Source organism: Rhinolophus ferrumequinum, chromosome 4 (genome assembly GCF_004115265.2).
Source record: "Rhinolophus ferrumequinum isolate MPI-CBG mRhiFer1 chromosome 4, mRhiFer1_v1.p, whole genome shotgun sequence".
NCBI classification, from domain to species: Eukaryota; Metazoa; Chordata; class Mammalia; order Chiroptera; family Rhinolophidae; genus Rhinolophus; species Rhinolophus ferrumequinum.
Genome location: NC_046287.1, coordinates 45,400,742 through 45,411,137, shown reverse-complemented (window position 1 = coordinate 45,411,137; position 10,396 = coordinate 45,400,742). Strand labels below are relative to the sequence as shown.

The 10,396-nt window shown below is 37.4% G+C and overlaps 1 long non-coding RNA gene and 1 pseudogene across 1 annotated transcript in view; one reads left to right on the top strand and one right to left on the bottom strand.

Moving 5' to 3' along the window:
- Positions 1–1,320: 1,320 nt before the first annotated feature.
- Positions 1,321–10,396, bottom strand: part of LOC117021265 (uncharacterized) — a 31,889-nt gene continuing 22,813 nt past the window's right edge. The window contains exon 8 of the long non-coding RNA XR_004422825.1: positions 1,321–1,451. This is a non-coding gene — a long non-coding RNA (uncharacterized LOC117021265). The remainder of the gene's footprint in view (positions 1,452–10,396) is intronic.
- LOC117021260 (asparagine synthetase [glutamine-hydrolyzing]-like) lies at positions 6,816–9,420 on the top strand (annotated as a pseudogene).

Here is a 10,396-nt window from a genome sequence, read left to right as displayed (position 1 = left end):
AAGGACTTCCAACACAAATCACAAATGGTAGGACTTGAGCAAAGGAAGTGTTTAGAGACAAAGCTGAAGGGAAAGGAAAGGGCCAGGTCCTGAAGAAAGTAAATATTATACTATGAGGTTTGTGGTTTTTATCTTTGAGGCCAGAAATTACAATGTGGCAAAAAGTGAGCCATATATGGCACAAGGCTACATTTGGTCTTCAGTGTGTGTGTGTGTGTGTGTGTGTGTGTGTGTGTGTGTGTGTGTGTGTGTGTGTGTGTGTGTGTGTGGTGTGTGTGTTAAATTGAATTAGTTAACCAAAATGTCCTTCGATAGATGAATAGATAAAGAAGTTGTGGTATATATACACAATGGAATACTATTCGGCAGTAAGAAAAGATGATATAGGAACATTTGTGACAACATGGATGGATCTTGAGTATAATGCTAAGCGAAATAAGTCAGACAGAAAAAGCAGAGAACCATATGATTTCACTGATACGTGGTATATAAACCAAAAACAACAAAAGGAAAAGACAATCAAATGAGAAACAAAACCTCATAGACACAGACAATAGTTTAGTGGTTACCAGAGGGTAAGGGGGGTGGGGGGTGGGAGATGAGGGTAAGGGAGATCAAATATATGGTGATGGAAGGAGAACTGACTCCGGGTGGTGAACACACAATGGGATTTATAGATGATGTAATACAGAACTGTACACCTGAAATCTATGTAATTTTACTAACAATTGTCACCCCGATAAATTTAAAAAAAAATAGGAAAAAAAAAGAATTAGTTAACTATATTCAAAATATGGCAGCTTTTATATAAAATTCCAAATTTTCTACTTCTCTTGAGATATCAAAAGGTTTAACAATGCAGGGATTCCCATCCAAAAACATTCAAAGGCAACTCCATTTGCCATACCTGGTCCTTTTCTCTATAGGTGGGTGCTTGTGTTTTTTATTTTTATCCCTATTCTTTAGGTGGGAAACCTGAAGCATCTTAACCCAGGAAGTGATATTATATTTGCATTTTAGAAAGTATTTTGCATCATTCTAGAACTAGAGCAAAAATGTCCATGTGTATAAATACTACAAAGATGGAGGGGGAAACAAACATAAATAAACTAAAAACAAGTTGCAGAAAAATATACACAGTTGGATACCATTTTTATCAAAGCTTTAAAATATGTGTAACAATCTCATGAAAGAACATATACATAAGTAATAAAGGGATGCGATAAAGTATTGGAATGCTAGTCTATAAATTTGAAAAACAGGTTACTCTTCCCAAGGGACGCTGTATTAATAAAATACCACAGACTGGGTAGCTTAAACAACAGATTTATTTTCTTACAGTTCTGGAGGTTAGAAGTCCAAGACCAAGGTGCTAGCCAATTCAGTTTTTGTTGAGAGCTCTCTTCCTGGCTTATAAATGGCTTTCTTTTTGTGTTTTCATATGGCCTTTCCTCCACGCACATGTATGCAAGGGGAGAGAGAGAGAGAGATCTGTTATCTCTTATAAAGTCACTAATCCTATTGGTTCAGTGTCCCACCTTTATGACCTCTTAACCTTTAATTACTCCCATAAAGGCCCTATCTCCAAATATAGTCATAACCAAGGTTGAGTCTCCAACAAACGAATTTGAAGGGAACACATTCAGCCCATAACACTTCCTAAGAGGGGTCACATAGAGCACACTTTTCCCCCAGCAATGAAAATGTGTATGCAATGTTTCTGCCCAAGAAGGGCTATTAGAGACTCAGTGACCGACATTTTTATTGGGGGCTGGTCACGTAGATGCCCTCTGCGTAGCATGGACGATTCCCAGAAGGAAACCAGGTATTCAGCATAAACCACATTGTTTGCACCATCTAAGTACAATGGCCCACACCGATCAGTGGGGTACAGTGGGAACACCCTCTTATCCAACCAAGAGCCAACCGCCAACCTTGCAAGCAGGCCCTTCTTTTTTTTTTTTCCCCTTCTTCCACCTCCCACCCCCCACTCCAATTCAAGCTGTTCTCAGTCTAGTTGTGTAGGACACAGCTAGGAGCATGGCACTCCAACCACCTGAGCCACCTGACTGGCCCACAGGGCCTTCTATAGATAGTCCCTTCTGCACATTTACCAATGACCTCCTCAGCTCTGCTTTATTACCCCCACCTCCTGGATTAAGATTACTGAGATATCCAATTGCTAAACATTAAAACTAGTAATTGTGTACAAATTATTTAGAGTCTACTTTCCAAGACCATTGTCAATCAAGGACAATCATAGTACATTTATGACTTCAAAGAACCTGGAGGTTCATCAATGTCCTTACTGGCCATAACATGTTCTCTCTCTTCCAAGGTAATCATTGATTATATCCTTCTAAATTAATTGTGTGTCGTACTTCAAGCGAGAATCCCAGAGTGCTAATGAACATAGTAGGCAAGCTCTTCAGTCTTTTTACCATAGCAGATACAACTTGGTGACCACCTTAATCCAACAAGGGGAGTGGAGACACTTTAAAATATAGTCAAGGATGCTTCTAGGGCATACCCTCCTACCTGCAACCAAATCCTGCCAAAACTGTAAAGAGAGAAAAGACAATAGAAGCAAAACTTCTCTGAACACCTCCAAATGGATTGTATAAAATTGCCCAACAATGGGATGGGAATTCAGGGAGCTGGAGCTATACATTGTCATATTTCAACATTACTACCAATAACGAAACATGGGAATGAAACATGGGAATTCAGGGAGCTGGAGCACTGTCGTATTTCAACGTATGTACGCTTTCTTAATTTTCCTATTTTCCTTCACCTTTTTTAGTGTAAGGCTCTGGATTGTTGACAAACAGCTTGTTACCTCTTAACTATGGTACATATAAGCAATGGTTTGCTGAGGCCAGATAGAAACGGCTTATGAGAATCAATTGCTAAATTGTCAGGAATCTTGCCAGCTGTTTGTTAAGTCCTGGGTAGCTTGAAATCAGCCTGCGGAAATACTTACACAATGGAAAGCAGCAAACACTACAATCAGGGCCTCCTCGACTCCCACTCTCCCAGAGAATCTATTGTTAAATGTTTATCAGCACACCACTGCCTAGAAAGTACCCATCCCCATCCCTAATATTGCCCTTTGCATTCTTAGTCACTTCTAGGCTTATGTCCAATACTGGCTACAATTTGCTTATGACGTGGCTAAAACATGCAATTAAACCAACTGTTGAGTTTGTAGTCACTTTCCTTTGGCGACCACCCTGGTTCATTTGGTACCAGTTTCTAGGTATCAGTTGTTTCCCTTGATAATTAGACTCAACCACTAAGTGACTTTTTAGATGGCAAACACCTCAATAGGCCAGAAAACCAGAAATCTGAAATTCCTTATCATATTGTACAAGAAAGGAAGATTCCTATCTCCACTTGTGGACCTTTCATGGGTACTAGTCTTTGTAACTAAATTTTCACAGTAACAGAGCTTTACAAAGAAGTAGGAAACAGATGGCACATATTCAGAGGTTATCTCACCTTTACACACCCTGCAAGACTGGCATCTACTTAAGCTCAACCTTGAGTTCTTTTGCTTTAGATCTGGCTCATAATTTCTCTACTGGCAACTACTCACAACTAGCAAATGGCTTAGATGTAGCATCTGTACATTAAATGCTTTTAAAAATAAATTCAGTCACTGGCACTAACCAGACCAATCTTGATGAGTGACACTATTTTTTTACTCAAGGTCCTGCTGGACATTTATTTCCCTTGAAAATTTACTTCGCTTGAAATTATGCTTTTCTTTCACAACTTTGTTTTGCTCCAAAGCAGGATGTTTCTTGTTAGAAGGAGATTGGAAGATACAAACATTTCTCACGTCTGGGAAAGGCAGGCACCACTGCTTGTCAGTACAAACCTGGGCATCTTGACACAGGCCTGTGCATTTAATTCCTCTCATTAGAAAACTGATACTCCCACACAGGTGGAGGGATCCCAGTTGTTTCTTTTCAGGCACAAGTTCCCCTCACTCTGAGTACCTATTCTTTCTTAAAGTGGGCACTAAGTATTTTGGCTTAACCATAAGGCTGCAATTTCAGGCTGGGCTGCTTTTCAGGCTGGAGAACTTCATATGTTGAATGGTAATGGTGTAAACTCTTGGCAAAATGCTAGGCTTAATTCCACTGTAATTATTTGTGCAATTATGAAATTGATATATATTCCTATAAATATCATCGTAGTGACTGTTCCTTTATTATTCATTGTTATATCTCCTATGCCTGACACATACAGTAGGTATACAATAAATGTTTGTTGAATTAAAACTACATATATTTCAGTTTATATTGATAGGTGCAATTCAAAGTTAACATTATAGTTCTTTTTTACTTGGCTTAACTTGGAAATTCTGATCCCTAATAACATTAATTTTTACTTATTTTTACTTGTTTTATAGTATACAAAAGTATATTTTTATATTTTATAATATACAAAAGTACAAAAACAACGTTACCAACAATAAACTTATCGAATGCAGTTCAAAATACTTTTGCAGTTTTTTCCTTAGAGTTTATGTAGAAAATGTTACAGTAGTCTATGTTCCAAAGTTACTTCAATTTTCTCAGTGTGATTACATTTTATATTTAGTTCCGTTCATTTGTTTGTGTCTGTGTTCAATGTTAGGGTTTGTTTTTTCTTATTTGACTTTATTTTATTTTTGAATATGTAAATTTTGATTCAGAAATCAAAACTATAAAAAAAAGACACTCAGAGAATTCTTGCTCCTACCCTTATTCCCTATACCCATTCTACCCATCCTCTATAAGTAACTATTTCCGTTTTCAAAAGTTTATTTTTTCACAAAATAAGCATATAGTGTGTGTGTATATATATATATATATATACACACACACAGATACATATATACATATACACATACATACTTATACTATACATACAGTATGTACATGTATATACATGTATAAGTATTTGCATATGTGTATATGTGTGGACATGCCCTCATTTATTCAACCAGTCATCTATGGATAGATAGTTGGACTTGTCTTCAAGCTTTTCCTATTACAAATAATTTCACAATGCAGAGCACAGCGCATATCACTTTGTATTTGCGTATCTTCAGCTAGGTTTCCAGAAGGATCACAATGTCAAAGGGTAAATGCACACATAATTTTGTTAAATATTGCCAAATTTTCCCTCCAGAGGGGTTTTGCCCTTCTGTGATCCCACCAGCAATGTGTAAGAATACCTGTTTCTCCCCAGGCTTATCAACAGAGTGTGCTGCCAAGTTTGTAGATTTCTACTGGTCAAGAATTGGGAAGGGTGTGAGATTTTACCCTCCTTGTATACTAACAAGTCAGACGAATATGGTTTTGTGGGTGCTGCCAGAAGACATTAGATTTCTAGGTCACAGACAAGAGAATCTATTATTTACGGTGCAGCAAGAGCCTGAGCTTCATGTGGCATCAGTTCGACTTGCCCCCGAAGTCCCAAGGGGATGAGGAGGAGTGGCCCAGGTGGATGCTGAGCCCCGGTGGATTTGTGTCATAGCAGAGGAACACCAAACTTAGGAAACCCCTCATTCTTATAAGGGGCAGCTAAAAAACCTGTCCAATCTTTACCGCAAAGGAAAATATTATCTTTACTATCTTGGTCAGGAAATAAATCTGCTCTCTGTCCCAAAGGGAGACACTATTTTTGTCCTCCCAGGATGTTTGCTATACAAACATCTTTGAAAAGATAGTTGAGAACAAAAGCTGTCACTAGATATATAGAAACACCCTGGGGACCGTCTCCCAACACTGCCAATCTGGTAAGTGAAGAAGAGTATTTCAGTATATTTTAATTTGCATTTCTTTTATAAGGACTGATGCTGAGTATTTTTTCAAACACTTTTTTCAAACACTTGAAAGGCATTTGCCTTTCATCTTCTTCTGTGAACCATCTCTTAACATTTCTGGTCATTTTCCTACTGGGTTTTTGTCTTTATCTTTAAAAAAAAAGTTTTATTATGATATTTACATATCATAAAGTTTACTTATTTGAAGTATATAATTCAATGATATATAGTATATTTATATTAGTTGTGCAACCATCACCATAATTTTGGAACATTTTTTAATAACCTCAAAGAAACCTCATACCCATCAGCAGTCATCCCTCATTCCCAACCCCCACCCATACCCAACCCAGCCCTAGGTGACCACTAATCTATTCTCTGTAGCAATAGATTTGCCTATTCTGGATGTTTCATATCAATGTTGTATAATAAGTGATCTTTTGTGACTTTATCCATTTAGCATAATGTTTTAGAGGTTCATCCATGTTGTAGCATCTATCAATACTATATTTTTGAGTTATTTATCTAGGATAGAAATTAGCTATATCATGTACTTTAAACTGCAAATATTTTCTCCCAGTTTTCAATTTGTCATCTTTTGACTTTACTTATGATGTTTTTGCTAAGGTAAAGCATATATGCATATACATATATATATATGTATATACATATATATATATGTATATACATATATATATATGTATATATGTATATACAGAGGGTGCCAAAAAAATGTATACATATTTTAAGAAAGGAAAAAATCTGTTAAAATTGTAATACTCAATATATACTGGTAACAAAAGATGAATACAAGTCATGTGTATACATGTTTTTGGCACCCTCGGGTGTGTGTGTGTGTGTGTGTGTGTGTGTGTGTGTGTGTGTTAGATATGTATTTGAATGTATTAATCTTTCTCTATGGCTTCTGGAATTTGAATTAGAAAGGCTTTCCTTATGTCCAGGTTACAGAGAAATGGACCTAAGTCTTCTCTTGAACTTATGTTTTCCGTTTTTCACATTGAAATAACTGATCTATTTGGAGTATATTTTAATGTAAAGTAAGGGGCATAAATCCAAACATATATTTTTTCAAATGACTCTCCAGTTGGGCTAACACCATTTTTTAAAAGTTAAATCTTTTCCCTCAATGATTTAAGATGCTACTTTTGTCATATACTAACTCTCCATATGTACTTAAAACCATTTCCATTAGTTTGTCTAGCTAGGCATCAACACCACACTGTTGTAATTATAGGGTCTTCATAGTAACTTTTAATATGAAGTAAGGCCAGTTCCTTCTTATTGCTCTTCCTTTTGAAGACGTTCATTGGTATTTTTTGCTTATTTACTTTTCTATATGAAGTTTAGGATCCAGTGCCAGGAAAAATTTCACTGGAATTTTTTTTTGGAATTGCATTAAATTTATATGTTAACTTGGGGAGACTTGACATTTGATAGTGATCGGTCCCATCAAAAAACAAGGAATGTGTTTCTATTTTTGTTTAATCCTACTTTTGTTATTTTTCAAGACTGTTTCAAAATCTTCTTCATACAGGATTTGTGAATAACCTTTTAAAGCACAGTCATTCCATCCTCTATGTGACCAGGCCAATTGAGTATGACCAATCAATTAACAACCCTTCTCTTTGAGGAGAGGTGAGGAAGTGGGCTGACAGAGAGGTAAACAGAAGAGCAAACATTTCCCTGACTTTTTCTTCTATTAACTCCACTGAGGGTTTTGCATATATTTATGTTGCCAGCTACGCTATTATATAGTACTCACTGAGACACTGTCTTTAATAAGCTTTATTGGATAATATGACTGAACATAAAGAGAGATCGGAAATAGACTACATAGTAAATTTTGGGATCTAGTGTATTAACAGGGCTTTGGAGTTAAGTTATTTCTACTCAATTCAGAGACTTCTGAAGGGACACCTCATCTCCCCAATGAGTTGATTCCAGAAGTAGTCAGAGGAGAAATAGCAACAATCAGTAAAGTGGTTTCACAAAGAGAAAAGCAGGATTTCCCTGATACTCTGTTAGATTCCTCTCCTTTTAAAGATAGCTGTACGCTAGGTTAATTCTAGGCTTGCTTTAAAACTTAATGGAATAATAGAGGGTGTATAAAATAAGGAAGTCCAGGGGGAAAGGGAAAACCTATTTCTTACTTCAAATCCTTACTGCTCCTCTTCAACTCAGAGAACAAAAAGGTTTATTATGTAAGACCACCAGCAATCTTGTGTTAATAATGTTTGATCATCTCTCTGTTGGCACCATCATGTCAGCCTCTTCTGGGACCCTGAAGTTCCCCCACAGGTTGTCAAAATAAAAGACCTCCTCTTCCAAAAGGTTTCCCGTGCTTCCAGTCTTTCCTAGTACCCTTGTTCCCCCTTACAATGTACCAGAACATCCATACAATGAGGTACTACTAAGTACCTGTAAAAAGGAATGAGGAAAATTTCTATATGCAATAGTCGAGTAATTGCTAGGGCATATTGTTGAGAGAAAATAAAGCAAGGTAGAGAAAAGTATGCACAGTATGCTAGCATTTATCTAAGAAAAGACTATCAATATCTATATATGTTTCTATTAAAAACAAACAATGGAGACAGCCCACAGCCCTTGCCTCCACTCTTCCCTCCAGCCTACCTGCTTCTGCCCAGAGAGCCTGTAACTCCAGTTCAGCATGTGTGCCATTTGGGCCCTTTTGGGCAGTGACAATTGTCTCTCCGATTAGTGTCTGAGTGCTATGAAGATTGCGCACAGATGTCCAGATGCATTTCGTCCTCAGAATGTCAATGGATACACCAACTGCCACTTCGGATTTCACCGGTTGGTGGTGGTTGACAACGTGTTTGGAATGCAGCCAATTCGAACAAAGAAATATGCTTATTTCTCAGTGGCTCTGTTACAGTGGTGAAATCTACAACCATAAGGAGATGCAATACCATTTTGAATTTTATTATTAGACCAGAGTGAATGGTGAGATAATGCTTCATTTTTAGGACAAAGGAGGAACTGAGCAAATAATTTGTATGTTGGATGGGGTGTCTGCATTTATTTTATTGGATACTGCCAATAAGAAAGTATTCCTGGGGAGAGACCACTATGGAGTCAGACCTTTGTTTAAAGACATGATAGAAGGTAGATCTGGGACTGTGTGTTCAGAAGCTAAAGGTCTTGTTACCTGAAGCACGCCCCAACTCCTTTTTTCAAATGCAGATTTTTCTTTTGGAGACACTATGAAGTTTTAGATTTAAAACAAAATGGCAAAGTTGCATCAGTGGAAATGGTACAAATCATCACTGTAGAGATGAACCTCTACATGCCCTCTAAAACAGCATTGAGGAACTATTCCCAGGTTTTGAAATAGAAATTGTGAAGAGAAGATGAGAATTGGAGATGGCAAGTGTGGACAACTCCTTCAAGGACTTTGGCTATAAAGGAGAGTGAGGAATAGAACATGAGAGATATTACAGCATATACAGATATGTACATGCTTTAAATGATCCAGTATAGAGGAGAAAAACTGATGGTTCAAAAGACGGGGAATAATCCCTAAAACTAAAACCCAATCGAACAAGGAATACCTGCTGTGATTCTGTTGGGGTAAAATAATTAGTGTTTGTCTGGGGTAGGGTTTCCTACCCCAGGAAACCCTGGGAATTCTTTTCACTTTCCCATTCTCAGGAATTCTTTTCACTTTCCCATTCTCGAATCCTGAGAAAAGTTGGTCGGGAAATCAGGAAAATCGGCTCCTTGAACCCAAGTGGTTGGTAGTATCGGCCGTCACTTTGTGGAAATGATTCATCGTGGAGAATAGAAAATAGTTTATATCTCAGGATTCGGGAACAGGAAAGTGAAAAAAATCCTGAGAATGGGCAGGAATTCCCACCTGGAAATCCTAGTCTGGGGAAGTAGATTTATTTGTGTTATTTTTACTTCTTTATATAGATGCATAATTCTGGATCCTTTTTAAAAATGCTATTAAGAAACATTTGATGGCAAGCAGAAAGACTGGATGCCTTTGGTCAGGAGGCCTGAATTCCAGCTTAGTTGTTGCTACCCTGTTGAGGCAGCTAAAAGAGGTTTCAAGTACAGTACACTCTCCAGACATTTGCAAGTGACATGGAAGACAGTCCCAACTTACTGGCTCTAAGAAAGACGGCAAATCATATTGGGAGTGAACACTATAAAGTCTTTTTCATTCTGCGGAAGGGGATTGGGTCATGGATGAAGTCATATTTTCCTTGAAAACTTATTATAACAGTTCACGCTTCAGTAGGTATGTATTGCATTTTTAAGTACATGTGGAAGAACATAGAAAGCACAGTGATTTCTGAATGTTCAGATGAACTTACACTGGGTGATATTTTCACAAGACTTCTTAAAAAGCCAAGGAAGAGAGTGAGAGACCTCTGGAGAAACTATTTGTTTGATGTTCTCTGCACAGATGGAAATACCACTGCCCACGGCTTTGAACTGAGTCCCATTCCTGGAACACCAGTTTTCTTCCTATTACTTGTCTGTGCCACCAGAAATGAGAATTCCAAAGAATGAGATAGAAAAAGA